At 44.7% G+C, this 21,977-nt stretch overlaps 1 protein-coding gene across 1 annotated transcript in view; it reads left to right on the top strand.

Moving 5' to 3' along the window:
• Positions 1 to 21,977, top strand: part of RB1 (RB transcriptional corepressor 1) — a 292,700-nt gene that overhangs the window by 237,728 nt on the left and 32,995 nt on the right. The window lies entirely within an intron of this gene.

The raw sequence follows: 21,977 nt of genomic DNA, 5'->3' as shown, positions 1-21,977 counted from the left end.
ATCTGAAGGGGTTAGTTACCCATAATTCCGTCATCCTCCCTGCGCTCCAAACAGCTTGCACGCGTCCTATTGGACGCGTTGCAAGCCTCACTACGCGCACTTCCTCCTTCAAGCCGGAAGGAGGAAGTGCGCAATGTGCAGTAAGTTGTGAACGTTTGAGAGGCATTCCACTGCCTATCAACTGTCTGTGGAAAAGAGGCAGAAGACTGTTTTTTATCCTTAATCATAGACTGCACATGACCCTATATTATATCTGATATATGATTGAAATCTCTGGTTGTGAAAATCCTTCATTATGCTGCCAGTGCTGGAGAGAGCTTTTGTGTCTACTGGAGGGTGAACTGTAGGATTCACAGCTCACTTGATTCCCGCAGGCTGGACCTGTTGCCTGCTACACAATGGCATTTTTGTATTCAGAGTTTAAAATATTAATTTACTGATTGTTATATAGTTTTCCAACCATTCTGTGATCTGATTTCAGCCTATGGGATACGCTGAGTGAAATACTGTGTGAGCTTCAGGACTTGAATGTGTTTTGTTCATGTGGAAGGTGGCGCATTGTCAGATTTAGGACACCTGAAGTGAGAGGGATATGGAGATTGTACATTGGCTGGCTGTCCCCCTTATCTTCTGTCTCTCTTTCTTCTGCCTCTAATGTTAGGCACACATGATGCAATTTCCTGACTGTCAGATCAATTATTTCCAACATGTCCGATCTGATTTCCGATCAATTTTTCATTCACTTCTGTGAAAAATCAATCAGAAATCAGATCGGACATGTTGAATCAAATCTGACAGTAAATCTGTCAGAAAATTGCATTGTATGTACTTAGCATAATACTTTTAGGCATACATCCTGAACAAGCATGCAGATCAGATTCCCTGACTGAAGTCTGACTGGATTAGCTGCATGCTTGTTACAGGTGTGTAAGCAAAGAGCTGTTGGACTGCCAGGCAACTGATATTGTTAAAAGGAAATAAACCTTGCAATCTCTATATCCCTCTCACTTCAGGTGTCCTGGGAATACACCATGAGATTTTTTTTGGCAGATAGATGGTTAGATGGATAATTTCCAACAGGTCTGATCTTATTTTCGATCGTTTTTCTGATAGATTTCTCATAGAAGCGAATGAAAAACGATCGGAAAATCTACCAGACAGTAAATCTGCTGAAAAATCTCATTGTGTATTCCCAGCATAAGACATACAAACATACAGAACCTTTAAATGTTATGTAACATTATACCATATTTGTACCAATACCACTATAGCCAAACCCGGAACCTCATTATGATCACCTTAAAAGTTGGGGGGTTTCTACCTGCCCCCTGCAGCCATCCTGTGCCTGCACCGGTCCTCAACGATCCTCTGTTCTCCCGCCGCGGCTTAGTTTCCGTTTTGCTGACTGGGAGTCGGCGGGCCACTGCGCTTGCGCAGCCCTGGCTGCGCACATCCCTCTTCGCCTTCCTGTCCGCAATAGCGTCCTGTGTGAACGGAGGATCGGTAAAGACTGGCCCAGGCACAGGACAGCTGCAGGGGACTGGTAGAAGCCGCAGGTAAATGAAACACTTTTTCTTTATTTGGCTTTAGGTTTCCTTTAAGTTTTCAGTTTTGCATCTTAAAAAAGAATACTTCAAATACTACTTTGCTGCACCGCACATAAATGATGGACTTGTATGTTGGTAAAAAAAAAAAAGGCACCAGCAGATTTGGCTGCAATTTCTAGCCCCTCTCACTGATGAAGGTGCTGGAAGGAACTATGATGGGTGTGCCAGGAGAGGAGGAAAATGGTTTAGCCTCCTCTTTGGATGACCATAGTGCAGATTTTTGTAAAATTGTTTTTGTCAAGCTCAGATGCAACTTTCAAGTTGAAATATTTTATTTAAATATTATCATAAGTTTGTCACTGATTGTTTACCTTTAGCATACATTGTGGACGTGAACATGAAATTACATTTTTAGCAAACATTTTTGGGAAAGTAGGAGGTTTGTATTCAAGTCAGTTACAGGATGGTCAAGGAATGTCAAATTCCTTCAGCATAGCAGAGAGAAACTATTTGTTACCTTTCCCATCTGCAATCTTGTAAAGTGTCAGCTTGCATTTAACTCATGATGAACCCAGCAGGATCTGCTTTTCAGCTCAATAGACACTGTGAACAGCTATGTGAACTGCTTAAATGCTGAGGATAAACTGCACAGCAAGCGGCTCTGAAATGTATTGGGTAAATAGTGCAGCAGGGAAGTGCTGCCAGCTGCAGCTTAGGAAAATGAGGGCAAAAGTGGATCAAGGTTGTAATATATAGTGAGGTTGTACCCCAACCCATAGTCAGGACTCTATTTTTAAAGCCTTAAAGCTACATACTCCCCCGTTGCATGCGCGCACGCGAACAGGGAGCGACAGCTTCCTGCCGGCGACAGCTGTCCACACGTCTCGCCAGAAAGGCAGAGACGCGGCGGAAGCTGTTTGTGAATGGAGCATCCCCCGGCCGGATGCTCCATTTACTCGCGTAGGTCTCCTGTCGCTAGCCCGCGTACTCACACGGGACTAGCGACAGTTCCGGCAAAGTTGCGGCGACAGCTGTAGCCGGCGATTGAACATGTCAATCGTCTGGCGACAACGCCCAAGGCGCGACGGTTTGGGGTGCGCGCGTTATACACACGGGCGACCTGTCGCCGCAACACGCGCGTACCACGAGGTTGTGGCGACGGCCGTATCCCGTGTGTATGGGCCTTTAGTATCATCTCCGAGGTTTGACAGTCTCCATCAGAAATTCCTCGGCCCCACACTAAACAAAGTGGCTGGGCTCTCCTCACTCCCCCTGCCCACACAAAAATAGCCAGAAAATAGCCAGCTCTTCCCCCACATAATTTACCAGGTTTCTTCCACATAATTAGCCGGCGTTTCTCTTACAAAATTAGCCAGCTCTTCCCCACGTAATTTGCAGGTGTTTTCCCCCACATAATTTGCCAGCAGTGCCCCCCATAATTTTAGTGCTTCCCCCACATAAGTTTCCTTTATTTCCCCCACATAATTTGCCAGTGCTTCCCCCACACAATTTGCCAGTGCTTCCCCCACACAATTTGCCAGTGCTCCCCCCCACACAATTTGCCAGTGCTCCCCCCCACACAATTTGCCAGTGCTCCCCCCCACACAATTTGCCAGTGCTCCCCCCCCCCCACACAATTTGCCAGTGCTTCCCCCACATAATTTGCCAGTGCTTCCCCCACACAATTTTCCAGTGCTTCCCCCACATAATTTGCCAGTGCTTCCCCCACATAATTTGCCAGTGCTTCCCCCACATAATTTGCCAGTGCTTCCCCCACCTGATTTGTCAGTGCTTCCCCCACATGATTTGTCAGTGCTTCCCCCACACAATTTGCCAGTACTTCCCCCACACCATTTGCCAGTGCTTCCCCCCCCCCCACATCATTTGCCATTGCTTCCCCCCACATCATTTGCCATTGCTTCCCCCCACATCATTTGCCATTGCTTCCCCCCACATCATTTGCCAGTGCTTCCCCCCACATAATTTGCCAGTGCTTCCCCCCACATAATTTGCCAGTGCTTCCCCCCCACATCATTTGCCAGTATTTCCCCCACATCATTTGCCAGTGCTTCCCCCCACATCATTTGCCAGTGCTTCCCCCCACATCATTTGCCAGTGCTTCCCCCCACATCATTTGCCAGTGCTGCCGCCACATAATTTGCCAGTGCTTCCCCCACATAACTTGCCTGTATTCCCCCCACCTGATTTGCCAGTGCTTCCCCCACCTGATTTGCCAGTGCTTCCCCCACCTGATTTGCCAGTGCTTCCCCCACATAATTTTGATCAGCCTGCGACTGGCCAGCTTTGAGAGGGGCTCTGCGGCTGACTGGATGGTTGTGAAGAAGCCCCAGGTAAATTGCTTTTCCTGCTTAAATTCTCCATTTAGAGCCTGTCTACGCTATAGTGTTGGCTAGCAATGCAGGGGGCCGCACCCCTGCATTGCTCAGTTGCTAGCCGCCATATTGCTGATCCCATCACACTGCCCACTCAATGCATGCAGCAGTGCGTCGCCGGGATGCACTGCTGCAGACCTCACGAGTGGGAGATTCCAAATAAGGTCAAGACCGAGCCAAATGACAAGGTCTAATTGCACTTGTGCTTGGATATCTATCCTAGCTAAGATAGTGCTTTATTCCATTCAACTCAGTGGTGATGCAGAAGAGACAAACATAAACCACTTTTAACTTCAGACTGTCTGCGACGGTTTACTGTTAAATATAATGTATATAACGTATATCCAGGATCCAGTACCAGAACCTACTTTTAAACATTGCTTGTGAAATATATAAAGTGCCAATGCATCTCGGGATGCTCCAGAAGCTTCCCCAACCCTCCGTGACATCTATGCTGGCATCCAGGAACCTCTTCATCTTCGTAACCTTGCTCCCCTCCGTTTATGAATGTGGTCGCACTGCACAGGCGCCAGTGTGTTGGTGCTTGCAGAGTAGCACAGAACAGCTCATTCACAGAGGGAAACTACATGCACGTGCAGTACCATGCTACTGCGCAGGCACGGGCCATGTTTTGCATCTGCGCAGTACAACCACGCTCGTACACTGAGGCGTGAGCAGCCATGAGCAAACTTTAAAGAGAACCTTAACTCAAATGAAAAGGGCAGTTTTCCTTACCTGGGGCTTGTAACGGTCCCCTGCAGTCGCTCTGTGCCCGCGCCAGTACTCAGCGATCCTCCGGTCCCTCGCTGCTGCTCAGTTTTGTTTCTGAGCCTTTCGCTGGCCACTGCACCTACCTGGCTGTGCGCGTCCTTGTTCATTCTTCCATCACCAGAAGCGTCCTGCGCAGTAGAGATTTTCTCGTTTTGAGGGTCCCAGCGCAAGAGGGGTGTAGGACACCAGGGCAGCCTCTGGACCATCCACTGAGAAAAGTATCAAGGCATATGGAGGCTGCAGTATTTATTTACTTTTAAACAATACCAGTGGCCTGGCAGCCTTGCTGATCTATTTGACTGCAGTAATGTCTGAATAACACCAGAAACAAGTATGCAGCTGATCTTGTCAGATCTGACAATAATGTCAGAAACACCTGATCTGCATATGCTTACTCTGTGTGTTTTGCTAAAAGTATTAGTCGGGAGACTTGGGTGCAGAATACAGCTGGTTTATGGCTTAACCTGCTGCTGCACCAGTTCCCGGCGGGGTTAAATATTATTCCCTCTCTAGGTCCACGTGGATAGTGGGGAATTATGTAATTTGGCTTCCAGCTATTGCTGGAGGCCGAATTACAGTGTTTTAAAAGTAACTTCTGCTCCGTCTTCTGACGTTGCCGAAGTTACTCACTGAGCACCGATATAGCCGTAATTCCTATTACGATCTATGGTGGCGCTGGCTGCGCCCAAATCTCCTGTGCTGTAATTACAGCGCTCGCAGCAGGATAACTAGGCAACTAATATTGCTTAATAGGAAATAAATATGGCAGCCTCCATATCCCTCTCCTTACAGTTGTCCTTTAAAGAGACTCAGTAACAAAAATTGCATCCTGTTTTTTATCATCCTACAAGTTCCAAAAGCTATTCTAATGTGTTCTGGCTTACTGCAACACTTTCTGCTATCACAGTCTCTGTAATAAATCAATGTATCTTTCCCCTGTCAGACTTGTCGGCCTGTGTCTGGAAGGCTGCCAAGTTCTTCAGTGTTGTGGTTCTGCTATGAACTCCCCCTTTCAGGCCCCTCTCTGCACACTGCCTGTGTGATATTTAGATTAGTGCAGCTTCTCTCTGCTCTCGTATCTTTTACAAGCTGGATAAAGTGTCCTCTGAGCTGGCTGGGCTTTCACATACTGAGGAAATTCAGACAAGGGCAAAGCTGTTTGCAGGAAGAAAAGAGCAGCCTGAAACTTCAGTGCATGAGAGCAGAAGGAGGAAAGAAACACACAAATGATCTCTTGAGATTCAAAAGGAAGGGTGTATACAGCCTGATTGTGTATGGATGTATTTTGTATGTGTGGACATACTGTACATCAACCTACTTCCTGTTTTGGTGGCCATTTTGTTTGTTTATAAACAAACTTTTTAAAACTGTTTTTAACCACTTTTAATGTGGCGGGGAGTGGCGAAATTGTGACAGAGGGTAATAGGAGATGTCCCCTAACGCACTGGTATGTTTACTTTTGTGCGATTTTAACAATACAGATTCTCTTTAAGATTATAAGTTCCCTTTAAGTAAGTATGCAGAACAAGTTATTATCTGAAAAATGATATTGTCTTTTTTATTGTGAAGTCTCCTTTTTTTTTAACTTGATATGTTCAGCCAAGTGCTAGGAAGTCTTAGTGGACAGCACTGCTACAAGTACACTCTGTAATAAATATATACGTAACTTTCCGATGTCCCGGATAATCAAGGTAACGCATTTATCAGAGAGCTCTTTCATATACTCCCAGGAAAAAGGGTGGAGTATTTCTTTCCGTCCAAGGCTTCATTCATTGCTGTTTATTGGCTAAGGCAGGCTTCCTTTCTTGATTTTGGCCTTTCAGATGCAAAGGGTGACTGTTCCAGTGAGAGAAATGAAAAGCTGGACATGTTCAAACACATCACAGAATCTTACTTGCATTGGACACCTTTGAAAGTGTATTCGGATAAACAGTGGCATTCCACTGTTGACCATTTATTCTGCAGCCTCTGAACAACTGCTTAGCTTTCACGTTTGTATCATGTGACAATAGCCTGCTGATATGCTTCATTCATATGGATGGTAACTTTTCAGTTAGAGTACCAAACCTGCAGACATTTTTCCTATGGCATCTGGAAAGAAAGCAGTGCAAACAGTTTTTTTTTCCTTCCACTTTAAAGCGTACAGCATGTTCTCTTCTGGTAATTATGGGCTCATTGGCTCAGTATTTGAGATTTCATAATCCTCATGCAGCTGTAACTTGTGGCCTGTCATCTTCAGTTGCGTGAAGTTGTGGTTAACAAAAGACAACTGCAAATTAATAAGCATCCAGAACAAAACAGATTTTGTTCTCAAATTTTGTTTTTATCACTTAAATGTATTGATACTTCCTGGACAAGTGATTTAATTTAAAATGTGTATGGGCTGGTGCACACCGAGCGTCTTTTTCAGCGTTTCTGCAGCCGCTTGTGGCTGTGGATACGCTTGGTCAATGTATCTCAATGGGGTGGTTCACACCAGAGCGGGAGGCGTTCTGCAGAAACGCATACTCCCGGGGTGAGGCATTTTTTGGATTGTGGATGCGTTTCTGCCTCAATGTTAAGTATAGGAAAAAATGCAAACCGCTCTGAAAAACGGCACTTCAGAGCGGTTTGCCAGGCGTTTTTTGTTACAGTAGCTGTTCAGTAACAGCTTTACTGTAACAATATCTGAAATCTACTACACCAAAAACTCTTCACAAAACTGCAAAATGCTAGGTGAAACACTACAGAAAAGTAACAAAAAGAGTTTCAAAATCTGCTAGCATTTTGCGGATCTGCTAGCGGGTTTTGGTGTGCATCGGGCCTAAGTGTAGCATGGAGTGAGCAATAGTGGTGTGTAGTTATACACAGTCAGCAGGTACTAGCAATTTTTTTCAACTGGGAAAACCAGCAGTGGCTGAAAAGTGTAATGGTTAAGGGCTCTGCCTCTGATACAGGTGGCCTGGGTTCAAAGCGCCTATTCAATAAGGAGTCCTTGGGTTAGACTTCCTAACACTGCTACTGCCTATAGAGCGCACCCTAGTGGCTGCAGCTCAAGAGCTTTGAGTCCACCAGGAAAAAAGTGCTATGCAAATGTTGTGTCCTGACCAGAATGCTAAGATCTGAGTGCTCAGCTTTGTGCTTAGAATTGGTTTGTGTCATGTTGTCCGGCACATTTGGCTTTAAATGATTTTATATTTTTGCAGTGATTTGTGGTTTCCTTTATACTAATAAACATTGATTGTAATATAAATTGGTGGTGCAGTTAACTTTTTCCAGGAATACTTTTCTCTCTTTTTTTTTTTTTTTTCTTATTATTGCATTGATCCTGTTGCTTGCATGCCCAACGCTATTTGGTGCGTAGATAGTCTTATCTGTCATATTCTTAATATTCTGACTGCCCCCTAACCTAAGAAGCTTATCTCCGTTCCGTACCCTGCAATGATTACCCTAGGTGCGACCCATAGTGCATATACTAATGCTGGGAATATACGGCTCGATTCTGAGCCATTTAGATGGATTATTAGATAATAGATTTTTTCCGACATGTCTGATCTCCCGCCCGATCCTCTCTACGCTCTATTCTGCATGGAGGACAATGGGAAAAGATAAGAGAATCGAGCGGAAGATAAGAGAATCGCCTGCAGAATCTAGCGCGGAATCGAGCGGCAAAATCGAGCCCTGTATGCCCAGCATAAGAAACCTATTTGGGAGCATGACCTGGGCCTCATCAATGAGTAATGGGAGAGTTCCCTCTCTGCTATAACGCAGGTTTCCCCACATTTGCCTGACAGGTTGATTGAATTATTTGACCCCGTGATTTTGGCCAAATATTGTCAGGGCTATTCTGATTTCTACCATAAATACAATATAACCCAAGGCACATTTTGCAACATAACTTGGTCCTGTCACAAGGCTAATGCACATTGAGCTCAAATAGTTTTTCTTACATGATCATGCGGGTTGTCCCATCTCGAAGGACCCTACGTTTACTGAATAGTTTTTGGCCAATACAATAATGTTAAGGTGGCTATGCACTTAAATATGTTTTTTTTCACTGATATCCAACCAATTCAATCATTTGATCGAATCTGCTAGAAATTGATTCCGCAAACTATTCTGGATCGACCAATCTCAGGCTGAAATTGGTCAATTAGGTTTATTGCGCAAGATGGAAGATTTTGGTCAATCGGTGGCAGATCAAGATTACGTCCCAAGCAATGCTCGATTTAATAACCAAAACTACTCTCACTTTTCCACAGCATGTTTCAGATATCTTCTCACTGGCTGCTTCTTCCCTTCTTCTCTTCCGAGTCCAGGGTGCATGTGTAATGCAGAGGCCAAATGCTAGAGGCCTCTAGCGGTCACGTAAGCTACATGCTACAGTGCCCCTAGTGTCTGTCCTCAGGCCATACAGATGCATGACGTCACACATGCGCCCTGGGACACAGCAGTAAAGGAGAAGCTAGTGGGGAGAGCAGTGACCAGCACCATGCGGCAAACAAGTGAGAGTCCGATACACCGCCCAGCCCAGGGGAAGGGAGACCGGGAGGCATACTCAGATTTACAAAGATTTAATTCTGAAAACAATTGAAAATCTGTGTGTGGTGTGTGGCCAACGAGCAGATAGATCCTTATCTGGTCAGATAAGGATCAGAGAGGGATCTATCTGTAGGCCATGTCGACCAGTGTATGGCCACCTTTAGAAAAGTTTCTTCCAACTTGCATAACTTGAACATGAGACAAGCATGAAATTCTTTGTTTCCTTCGCCTCTGTGGCTGAGCTACTACATCAAAGGATTTCATTCTTGTGGTTAGAATCTAACAATACAACAGCTGTAGATCTGGACTCTGATACCTTAGGCCTCATTCACATGGGGGCTTTCCGGTCTGCTTTAAACAACCAGGAACATGCTTGGAAAGCATTACCTATAGAAAACTATAGTAACATTGGAGTCCGATCATAAGGGCAGAGCATTTGCAGTGTATAGATATCATGCATGCATGCAACGGTAGAAACTGGCCTGATGCAATATTTCTGAGGCAGCAAACCATTACAAAATATTGGTAAAATAGCTTGATTTTGATTGATTGTTTTTTTGTTTTTTTGAGTTCATGAAGGTCTGTTGTTACTAGAAGTGAACCCACTCAAGTGGCCAAACTGTTCCAAAATGTGACACAATGCAGTGACCACCTCTGCACTGCCCATGCCGATGGCTACTAAGCTGGGAAGGCTACCATGGAGCTGTGGCCCCATTGCACTATCTCTGCCTTCCACCCCTTAGATACACGCCTGGTAATTTGTTGTGTATGGTTTTTACCTAATTTGAAGACCGGACAATTTTTAAAGTTGTCTTAGAATGCAAGATGTTAGAATTACAGGTTAGTCTTTCATTTTCTCATGACTTTAGATGTGACTTAATGCAATGGCCACTTCTGCACTTCCCATACTGAAGGCTACCAAGCTCCTAATGAGTGCATGGGAGCAGCTGACAGGCGGTGTATTTACTCCCGTGAGAAAGAGGCCTTACTCAAAGTAGACGTGGATTGCTGAATGTAACTCAAGGTCTGTGATGTTGTGAAATAAGCGGATTTAGGTCTGATCACAATGTCATCTGGCAGACTTTCCAATTTTGTGTAAAGTTATAGGAAGATAGCTGTTTAGGTCATTTAATATCTGCAGAAAACCACAAAACATCATGTTTTGCAAGAACTTCCTCAAATTTGTGCGCTTTATATTTAGGATGTAAAGTTGTGATTCATGTTTTTAACTGTAATCATTCTGTCACTTCTTCTTTTTTCCCCCCCAGTCTCTGAAGACCAGCAAAGTACACACACGCCATCGGCAGCTTCCACACTTTTTATCATTAACCATGTTAAGCTGTAGATGCCCAAGATAAAACTCCCCAAGCTCTGCACAGGACTAATTCGATTCAGAAGGCTAATAATTGATACCTGACACTCTACTTCATTGATCAGCGTTCAAGTAATCATAAAACATGCAGATAAGTTAATACTGTAATAAGTTTCCGAATCGGATTAGTACTCTGCAGAGTTCTGGATCTTTCCATGTTGGTTTTACTTTTTGAGGAGTAAGTAAAAATGTCTAATTTTCAGCTCATCCTTTGTTTTGAGGCAATAGTAGACTGATGTCTAGAAACATTTTGAGATGAGAACGTGGGACATATTCCAAGCACTTCTCTACAGTCATGCAAAATATAATTAAAGAGGAGCTGTCAGCCATACTATTTTAGAAAAAAAAACATATATAAGTAGATAAATACTTGCTCTACTTACATAACATATGTATTGCACTGTCCACGTTTTGATTTTAGTGCTTTTTCTACAGTAAAAAGAGAAAATCCTTCTTGGCATTTCCCATTGTAAGTGTGGCTATTTTGAAGCCAAGTCTGATGTCATTTCCTCCCTTAGTCTCCTCTGCCTAATTTGCCTGCCCTTCACTACAGAAAGTGCATTGTCTCAGTATGAGAAATATTGGCCAATCAGAGAGGAACAGAAGTGTGGAAGGGGAAAACAGGAGGGAAAGAGGCTTCAGCCAATCAAGCTGCATTAGTTAAGTCTGAGGGGGAAGTAGAGAAGCAAAAAAAGTACAACCCAGCATGCCCTGCAACTTCCTTTTTGTGTACCAAATTTTGTGTGTACCGAATAAGTCAGGTAAACTGTGGAATGATCATTTATCAACAAGAAAAGTAATAGAGATTTTAACTTTTGGATTTCCTGGTTAGCATCCTTATTACTTGTTTACCAGATAAAAATAAAGAAATTGATTTTTGATTTTATGCCCGACAGTTACTCTAAGATGACAATACACGCACATACAAACATGCAATATTCTCTCCTCCCACAGGCAGAACACAAAACCACACGCATCCCCGTCTTCTCCCACAAAGTCAGGGCACGCCTCCCACAGGCAGAACTCAAAACCACATGCATCCCTGTCTTCCCCCACAAAGTCAGGGCACGCCTCCAACAGGCAGAACACAAAACCACACCCATCCCTGTCTCCCCCCCCCCCCCCCCCCCCCAAAGTCAGGGCACGCTTCCCACAGGGAGAACACAAAACCATACGCATCCCCATCTTCCTCCACAAAGTCAGGGCACGCCTCCCTCAGGCAGAACACAAAACCACACGCATCCCCGTTCCCCCCCCCCCCCCCACACACACACACACACACACAAAGTCAGGGCATGCTTCTCACAGGCAGGACACAAAACCACACGCATCCCGTCTTTCTCCACAAAGTCAGGGCACGCCTCCCACAGGGAGAACACAAAACCACACGCATCCCCGTCTTCCCCCACAAAGTCATGGCATGCCTCCCACAGGCAGAACACAAAACCACACTCATCCCCGTCTTCCTCCACAAAGTCAGGGCATGCCTTCCACAGGCAGAAGACAAAACCACACACATCCCGTCTTCCTCCACAAAGTCAGGGCACGCCTCCCACAGGCAGGACACAAAACCACACGCATCCCCCCCCCCCCCAAAGTCAGGGCACGCCTTCCGCAGGAAGAACACAAAACCACACCCATCCCTGTCTTCCCCCACAGTCAGGGCACGCCTCCCACAGGCAAAACACAAAACCACACGCATCCCCGTCTTCCTCCACAAAGTCAGGGCACGCTTCCCACAGGCAGAACACAAAACCACACGCATCCCCGTCTTCCCCCACAAAGTCAGGGCATGCCTCCCACAGGCAGAACACAAAACCACACCCATCCCGGTCTCCCCCACAAAGTCAGGGCACGCCTCCCACAGGCAGAACAGGCACATGCCTCTCTCCACTGTTAGAACAACCACATTTCCTCCCATAATGAGAACACCCCAACCTCACAGATCAGTGCACCCCCTTTAACTTACCTCCCCTCCCTCCTATATCATTTAGGGCTTTGGTGTTAGTGGGGGTATGTAGTTGAAAGTAGTCCTTTTCCTTCCTGTTCTTCTGCTTCTCTGTCTCCAACATACACAGATCAGTCGCCAGTAATCTGTATGTGTTTGTGGCAGGGCTGCAGCTCTACACAGGGATAGGCACAAAAAAGCAGAAAAAAAAGAAAGGCGTGCACTAACTGTCTTTATTTTTAATCCAAATTGTGTTCATGCACACAGTGGGGATATAGCAGCCAGGATGACATGCTGAATCCTCAGGGCTGGTATAACTGAGCAGATGGACAGTACGTGAAGGCCCGTTTCACGTCTTATGCACTTGGGCATGAAAGGAAGGTGGCGGGTGAGCTATAAGCAGTCCACCCCCAGATCCTCCTTCATTGCCATAGAAACTAAAGCCATGGCTCTTTGCATTCTCAGATGTCCCACCTACTCACCTTTCAACCTGGGTAGTCTTGTCCAATAGCAGCCAGCCTGGGAATAACAACCCAAAGGCCACTAGAGGGAGGTACTGTACCAGATGGCCTAACAATATGCATTGCTCCTAAAGCCCCATCTACACGATACGTTTCTTTGTGCGATTCGATTACGATTCTATTTACGATCCGATTAAATTCGGCATGTCCGATCTGGATTCAATTCGATTTGCCGTTGTTTTGCAATGGCAAATCGAATTGAATTGAATCGAATCCCGATCGGACATGTCGGATTTAATCGGATCGTAAATAGAATCATAATTGAATCGCACAAAGAATCGTATCGTGTAGAGTGGGCTTTAAGTTCTCCTTATCAAAGACTGGGCAAGTGAAAAACTAATCATCATGCCAAGGTACTCGGTGGGACAGGCATCTGAGTTTTGCACAAATCCAGAACCTGGAGCCTTGGACAGAATGGGTGGGAATAAAAGTGGATAAAAAAGGTAGAAAAAAGTGTAGCGTGAGAAAATAGTGAAGTAAAACTAAAAAAACAAAGTGTAGCACAAGAAAATAGGACCCATCTTACCTACAATGGTGAGGTGCAGGTACCTGGTAAACTACACGGCTCCATGGTGGACTTGAAATCATCAGCCAGATGAGAACAAGGTATTATCGTTGTGGTAGTGGTGAGTGCTGCCAAGGCAGCATGCTATACATGGAATTGCACTTATAGTTGCCCAAGTGTAAGAGGGTTGTTTCTGTCCCATTACACGGCACATGTGATATGAGAGTATCTATAATGAGAACTTTGCTGAATGAGAAAGGGTTTTTTCAGCATAAGAATACCAATAATATGATTATTGCCTTTAAAAGTGCTATTTAGTCATTGGCGGATCATTGATCGCGTGTTTGATAACTGCAGTACAATATAGAATTCTGGAGGCAGGGCCGGCGCTACCATAGAGGCAAAGGAGGCAATTGGCCCAGAGCCTGTAGGGGGCCCCAGTGGCTACAAGAGGAAAAACATTTTTCAAAAAAACCTTATAGTTTTTGAGAAAATCGATTTTAAAGTTTCAAAGGAAAAAAGTATACTCTTAAATGCAGTAAATGTCACTTTTAGTAGGAAACCTAACGGTAGTGTAATTTTACATGTATCAAAAGAAAGAGCAATTAATTTCCTGACTGGGTTTTCAGGGGCTCCATACGCAGTACGTATGGACCCCTGGAAACTCCTCCGCAGCAGCAGCGCTTTGGCCAGGGATTGCTATACAACTGCAATATGGCTGTATGAAGATCCCGGGCATTTTTTCCCATTTTCCCAATTTTTTTTTCTTTTATGTTTAGAGTGTAGGAATTTTTATTTTTTTTAAATTATGTGGGGTCCCCCCTCCTGAAACTTTTTAACCCCTTGTCCCCCATGCAGGCTGGGGTAGCCAGAATGTGGAGCTCCGACCGATTGGGGCTTCACACCCTGACTATACCAGCTGCAAATAAGGTCCCTTAATGCCTGTTTTTGTTCTGGGGTATCTGTTGGGGGGGGGGGGGGCAGGTTTATTTTGCCCTGGGGCCCCATTGTTGCTGAAACCGGCCCTGTCTGGAGGACTCGTACATGCACACGGACAAGGATATTGCTCTCCGGTTGATGGATGCATGTGACTGTGGTGTGTATGGGTCTGGGTGTGTATGGGGGTTGAGGTGCAGTGCTCCATTATTTAGTCAGCTCAGCTTTCCAGGCTACTTTCACACTAGCACGTCGCATCATGGTACTCTCCCCCACTGCAGTGACCATTAATGTCAATGAGACAGGCCACAGTACCCACAGTGTGATGGAAGTGGTTCAAGCAACGGCAGAGGCTTCAGTATATTGCCGATTGGTACTGCACGGCTTATTATTGCTTGAATCCAATTTTTGTATCCAATTAGCTCCATGCTAATTTCTTTGAGGGGTGGGGGGGTCCGCTGTGCTACTTTGAATGGGAAGGCAGTGTGCTGTCTTTCTTTTGCAGCTTGGAAAGATGGTCATTGGATGCTCTCAAAGGCGACCAAAAAGACAGGGAAAGGGGGGAGCGCATTTGGTTTTGAGTTTGACAGCTGTGGCCTAGCATAAGGCATGGTTTTTAAGGTATCAGCATTCTGATTTTTTTTTTTGTGCAATGTAAACGTAACTACTACCTGTATCCATTGTCTTCCTCTGCCACTCATTGAAATATTTTGTAAGATATGGAGTTGGACTTGCCTATGCTTGAATTCCACCAGGAGATAAGTGTACAGATGTCTGAATAGCCCAGGAAACTGTAGGAAGGTTGGACTTTGTTACTTCCGGATTGAGAAATGTAAAGGAGTTTCTCAGACATGAGTGATGGCTCAGGCCTGTGGCCTCTTGCACAACATAGGAATGAAACGCTCTGGAGATCCTCTCTCTGAATTATGGACAGTCCTTGTTATAAGAGCTCATGGGGCACACCAGGGTTCACCACAGAATCCAGTAAGCTAGTTTACTTGCTGCTAGACTGGCTGATCAGACTGATTGCTGTGTTTTGCAGTGAGATCTTTTGATCTACTATAAGCTTTAGGGGCCCTTTCACATTTAGTCCATTGCATTGCTACACACTTATATTTTAATGGGGCTTTCACATTAAGTTGGGAGAACAGGGTTCCGATGCTGTAACACACTGCATGCTGTCTGTGAACTGGGTACGCCTGCATTTACAGTGGCAGTGAGGCATACTTTCATTGTACTGTATGCCTCACTGTATGGTCGCACTGCAACGGGTACCGCACAGAGTGACTATTGTGCTAAGCTGTGCTACGATCTTAACGCAACTTACATAGTGTGAAAGGGTCCTTAACAGGAACTGGAAATTTTATATGCATTTGATAGAACATTGTTTTTCATGAATTATAATTAGTTTTGTAAGGAAAAAAAAAAATATTGCAATTTTTTTCAGACACAAAAACCAAAAACTGCTGCACCATTTTCTAGATTCTCCTTTCCTCCTCGGCAATCTGCAGCTGCATTGCCTCTCCCTGAGTCGGTCTTAAACCATGACAATCAGTAGGGAGCTTACATAATAATTGCTTTTCCCCATTCATGCCCATGTGACTAAGGGTGCATACACACATACAATTTTGATTGGCCGATAACAGACCAATTTAACCACCTCCATGTAGTTTTAGGACCAACAGATTTTGAATGCTATGAGCAGATTATGTAGGTAAACCCTCATACTACATGGATGTGGTAAAATTGACCAATCAAAGATGGATGTGTGTATACACCCTAAAGGAGGTAGTTTTGTGGGCAGATTGGGAGTGAGCAGGCAGCTGTCAGTTCTCATTCCATTTTGCAAAAATTACAGTGCTTTTTACAAAACTTTTTATGCATCATTACATTAACAGGACCTTTTTTTTTATTCAAATTAAAACACTAGTTTTCTCAGGAAATAATTCAGTAGTCTACTAAAAGTTGTTACATTAGATTCTGCTGTTGTAGTTCAGATATCACTATGTAAATGTTTAGGATCTGCATCACATTTTCATGTTGACATCAGATTCACTTTGTGAATTATGAAGCAAATGTTATTATGAATTAAGGGCTTGTTTACACTGCAGGCGTTTGAGGCTTCTTTTCGCCCGCCTGCCGTTTTTAAAAACGCCCCCAGACGGCGTGGACAATGAATGTCTATGTGAAGGTTCATATCAGCGCGGGTCATTGTATTTATTCTTTTCCGGGTCAAAGAGTTCACTTCCTGACTTGTTCAAAACCGCTCGCAAAAAATGCTTAGAAAACCCGCTAAGCACAAAAACGAGTCACCCACCCAAGCACCGGGAATCGAAAACAAAATGCGCGTCAAATGCCCAACGCGGACGGACACACAAATGGAACGCACTTGAATAGGATAGGTGAAGATATGGAGTAATATAAGACTTAATTTTAATAAGAAATTCAAAAGCACTCAGTGACAATAACCTAACAAAAAAGAGGCTCAGAAGTGGTGGAGGATAGCGGATCTGCATTCATTTTGTAGCCAAAAAGCAGATGTTTTTACCTAAATCCAACATGTTTCGCCCCCTGCAGTGGGGGACTGTCAGGGGTGACAGTGCAGGTGCGAAACACACATTAAAAAACAAATCTTTATTTATTTAAAAGTTAGTCGCATATGTATAGCCCTACAGCCACAGATTAGGCTTATGTGTCTGAACTAAGCATGTATTCTCCCCCCTCCCTGTCCACCAACTAGAAAGTTTGACTATCAGTTGCAGACCTTGTGCAGGTTTCATAAACACCTTGCCACTGCAGTCATATAAAGTCAAAGTTCTCTCAATCAGAAAGTGAAAGAATGAAGCTGTTTTATGATGTTTGTTCTTAACAGCAGCTTTGTCATTTCAGCCTCAGGGACAAGTAGGGGAAGTGCAGTATCATACATTTATGAAAACTGATATATCTTGAGGAAAGTCCCACAGGTCATAAAATACAAGGCAACCCAGTTTTCCAGGTCCTTTGAATCATTTTAAATTAATGGTTCAGGTTTGACAGCTCTGATCTATGCAAGTCCTCTCATTTGGTTTAATTAGTGTGGTATTGTTTGGTTGTGTTTGGCCTTCTAAACATTTTATATGTTTAAGAAATGCAGATTTGCTTCCTTCATCTGTCATTTAGAGACTAGATCTGATCCTCTAAGGTTATACTTTTCATTTAAACTTCTGTGTCTGGCATGCTTTTCACATACTGTATGTCAATGCAACACAAAAGAGGGGATTTATTCAGAAGATTTGTTCAATGCTTTTACCGGTATGTTCTTTTGATTTCACATATCTGGTCTATGGATTAAAGAGAACCTGAAGTGAGACGAATACTGAATCTATCATCTTCATTCTGTAATAAACCATGCCATTTGCCTGATCTCTGTGCTGATGCTCTGCTTCAAACTTCTTAAAGAGGAGCTGTCAGCCATACTATGCCAGATAAAACAACGGCATATATAAGTAGATGAATACTAGCTCTACTTGCATAACGTGTATTGCAAGGTCCAAGTGTTGATTTCAGTGAACTTTATAAAATAAAAAAAGATAAAAGGAGAGAATTCTGTTCACTGGCAGGGGCCATCTTTACTCCCTCCAGCTGAAGCCAATGGTGAGGTCATTTCCTCCCTTACTCCCCCCTCCTCCCTACACCAATAGCAAGCGTTGATTGTAAATGCAGGGAATCCCTAAGGAAATGGTAGCAGGGATGGGGGTCCCCATGGATGCGATGCGGTGGTGGCAGCCACTGCCCACATGAATTAGTGGAGATGCCTGTCGGGCTGGAGTGTGGGGAGGGGGCAGGCACGGACAGTCATGGGAGGCAGCCAATCAGAGGAAAAGGAGTGAGAGTGACACAGGCTGCAGCCAATCAGGCTGAACTAGCTATGTGTGCAGAAACTTTATTATGCATTGCCGTTGTGCATTGCCTTTTTAGCATTCCTTTTATATGATCAACAGATAGAAATAGAGAATTGATTTTGTTTTTCATGCCTAACAGTTACTCTTTAAGTCACTGGCCCTGAATGAGCATGCAGGACTGATGCTGGCTACAAGCTTGTTGCAGGTTCAAGCACGTTGCATTCAATAAACAACTTACCAGTAAACAAGCCTTATGTTTTAGTCCATCCCCCTAACAATAGGAGGGAAGGTTTGCAAGGAAAATTGTAGACCAAAAGGTATTCAAACTGCCACTCCAAGGACTATAAAAGTATAAATTGTATTATTGAGCAACTAGTTGTAAAACATTCTTAGATACCTAACCCTTAAAAACAACACCATTGGAAATTTCGTGGAGCGCTCCCACTCACTTCCTGCACACCTGTACTCATCACATTTGCCCACACATACATAGTTTGGAATGATTTTCAATAATGTCCACTCTGCTGAAGTAGCCAAAGCTTAAACCACAGGTTCCGATGACCGTACTCTGTTACCAGCAGCGCAAATGACAAAATGACCATATGCATTGCAGCATTTTGGTAAAGAGGTGATTTTTGCTCCCTTCAACAAGAATTGCAGCACAAGTGACCGTACATGTTGCATGAAGCATTTTGGTAAGGACAATGATGTGGTTCTCATTCCCTTAAACAAGAATCACAAAGTACAATCATCTTTAGCCAGTTCCAGATCCCTGCATCACATGTATACAGCTCTGAAAGCTTCACTTCAGCATCAGGGACGTATACTGTATATACTCAAGTATAAGCCTCATTTTTCAGCACAAAAAATGTGCTGAAAAGTTACCCCCTTGGCTTATATGCGAGTCAGTGGAGCAGAACACATGGTGGAGCAGGTTTTGTTACTGGTCCCTTGCTGTGTCTGTGCCCCCCACACCCTGCAACATGGTGTGCAGAGTGCGCTGCTCAGTACTACCTGTGTCCCCTGGCTTGTGGAGCAGAGCGTGCGAGTAATGTGTCAGCGGTGCAATGATCAGGGATTCTTTGTGTGGCAATCGCTGTGTATCATTTCTATGACACCATGTAGTGGGGCCTTTAGACACAGCTGTATCATGGTTGGGGCACATCTGGCTATGGGGATGGAGGCTGACTTGTACTGGGGGCTCGTCTGGTTACTGTGGAGGGGGCTTATATGTGCTTACATGTGAGTCACGATTTCCTGGTTTCTGGGTGAAAAATGGGTACCTCGGCCTATACTCTGGTCGGTTTATATGAGGGTATATGTGTCCTCTTTTGTTTTGGTGCACTGCATGCGGTGGTGCGCCCCTGACGCCATCCTGTTGGACACTGATTGGTGAATGGGAACGTGTTCACAAAGCCGATTAAAGCAGTAGGATTAGCCATACTATGCCAGGGAAAAAAACACATATATAAGTAGATAAATACTTGATCTACTTACATAACACATGTATTGTACTGTCCACATTTTGATTTCGGTGAATGTTTTATATAGTAAATAAAGAGCATTCTGTTCCTGGTAGGAACCATGTCTTTTGCCCACATTTTAGGTTAAAGCCTGATGTTATTTCTGCCCTTTACTTGTTTTTCTTTTCTCCTCCAATCGCTGAGTCACCTTAGCCTTATTTGTAAACACAAGCAGGGCATCATGTTTCAGATAGGCAGCTGGGCAGGGAAATAAATGGAAGAGGAGGAATATATTCTAGATAAAAAGAACTCCCAGCACGCAACTGTTTGGCACTGACTATTAAAGGGCCAGTGCTCCTTAAAGGGAAGGTTCAGGGTTAGTAAAAAATAAAAATCCACTTACCTGGGGCTTCCTCCAGCCCGTGGCAGGCAGGATGTGGCCTCGGCGCCGCTCCGCAGGCTTCCAGTGGCCGACCTGACCTGGCCAGGCTGGCTGCCAGGTCTGGCTTCTTCTGCGCTCCATTCTGCGTTTCACGCAGGCGCGCTGTTGTCATCAGACATCCTCCGGGCTGTACAGCCCGGAGGTTGTCCGATGATGTCATCACGCCCGCGTGAAACGCAGAATGGAGCGCAGAAGAAGCCCGACCTGGCAGCCAGCCTGGGCAGGTCAGATCGGCCACCGGAGACCACCGGGAGCCTGCGGAGCGGCGCCGAGGGCACATCCTGCCTGCCACGGGCTGGAGGAAGCCCCAGGTAAGTGGATTTTTTTTTTTTTTTTTTTTACTAACCCTGAACCTTCCCTTTAAGTATGTGATGACTCCAAATCATAACAGCAGAAAAAGTAAACCTGTGATTTTAAAATATAAAAAAAAACTGATACTTGCCTCTGGAGAGGGGAAGCCTCTGGATCCTAATGAGGCTTCACCTGTCCTCCTCCTCAGCTAGCCCGGTCCAGCACTGGCAACCCCCGACCACAACAAAAACAGTGGCTCGCACCTGCGCAGTAGAGTGGACCTGTTCGGGTTCTGCTATTTCCACCATGGGGCAAGGGCCCGTGTTCGTGGACATTCAGGGGTCCCAACGCTGGGCAGGGCTTAGGGGAGGATGTGGGAAGCTTCTCTAGAATTCGGAGGCTCTTCCCTCCCAAGGTAAGTACCCACTAGGGGCACTTTTTTCACTTCAGGGCCACTTTAAAGCCACAACACAATATGACAAGATGATCACAGCCTTGTTACTGTGAATATATCCCAATTAAAAGCAGTGTTAATTGAAAGGTAAAGATTATTATTTTTAAATAAGAAAAATAAGAGGTGAATAGTGTATGTGTAAATAGTGAGCTTTGTTTAATGGCAGATACCAAAAAACATTTATCTATAGAAATATGCTTAATTGGGTACGTTTTCATTAACCCTAGTTATTCAAATCGCACACGTTTGGTATCCTAGAAGGAACGTGAGAACATGTCCTAACACTTTCCCTCCCCTAATAATTGGTTTAGTTCGGCTTTAAAACAAACCTGAGCTAAGTTTTCCTCAAATTCATAGTCCGTCCGTATTGTACCAACAGAACTTGGGGCCAGTCCACCTTGCATTTTACCACTGAGGAAAGCGGCAGACAAATGGACATGCAAAAATGCCCATGCTTTCCCACATATTCATTGCAGTACTGTCCATTCAGTCCGCTGCTGAAAATACCAACCTGTACAATTTTACCAGCTAGTGGATTGCCTTACCATTCATCTTATTAATGTCACACCTCTAACAGACTCTGCAACAGACCCTTAGGGCCCTTTTCCACCAGCGCGTTTGCGCTGGCTGAATCGCAAAACCGCAAACCGCTAGCGATTTTACAATCGCTACAGTTTGCTTTTTAACATAGGAATCGCGGTAGGTCATTTCCACTACCGCGATTCGCTTTTGTCGGGAACGCGAACGCGCGGCGGAGCGATAATTGCCGCGATTTTGCTATGCAGTGCATAGCATAGCAAAATCGCGGCCGCAAACGTCGGGGGAATCGCCGGTTTTGCGATTCAGCAATCGCTAGCGTTCAGCATGAACGCTAGCGATTGCAGGTGGAAAAGGGCCCTTACAGTGCATCTGTACAATATAGTACTTTTTTT

This window comes from Hyperolius riggenbachi, chromosome 2, assembly GCF_040937935.1.
Source record: "Hyperolius riggenbachi isolate aHypRig1 chromosome 2, aHypRig1.pri, whole genome shotgun sequence".
NCBI lineage: Eukaryota > Metazoa > Chordata > Amphibia > Anura > Hyperoliidae > Hyperolius > Hyperolius riggenbachi.
The sequence above is the reverse complement of the archived record's forward strand: the minus strand, read 5'-3'. Positions and strand labels throughout refer to the sequence as shown.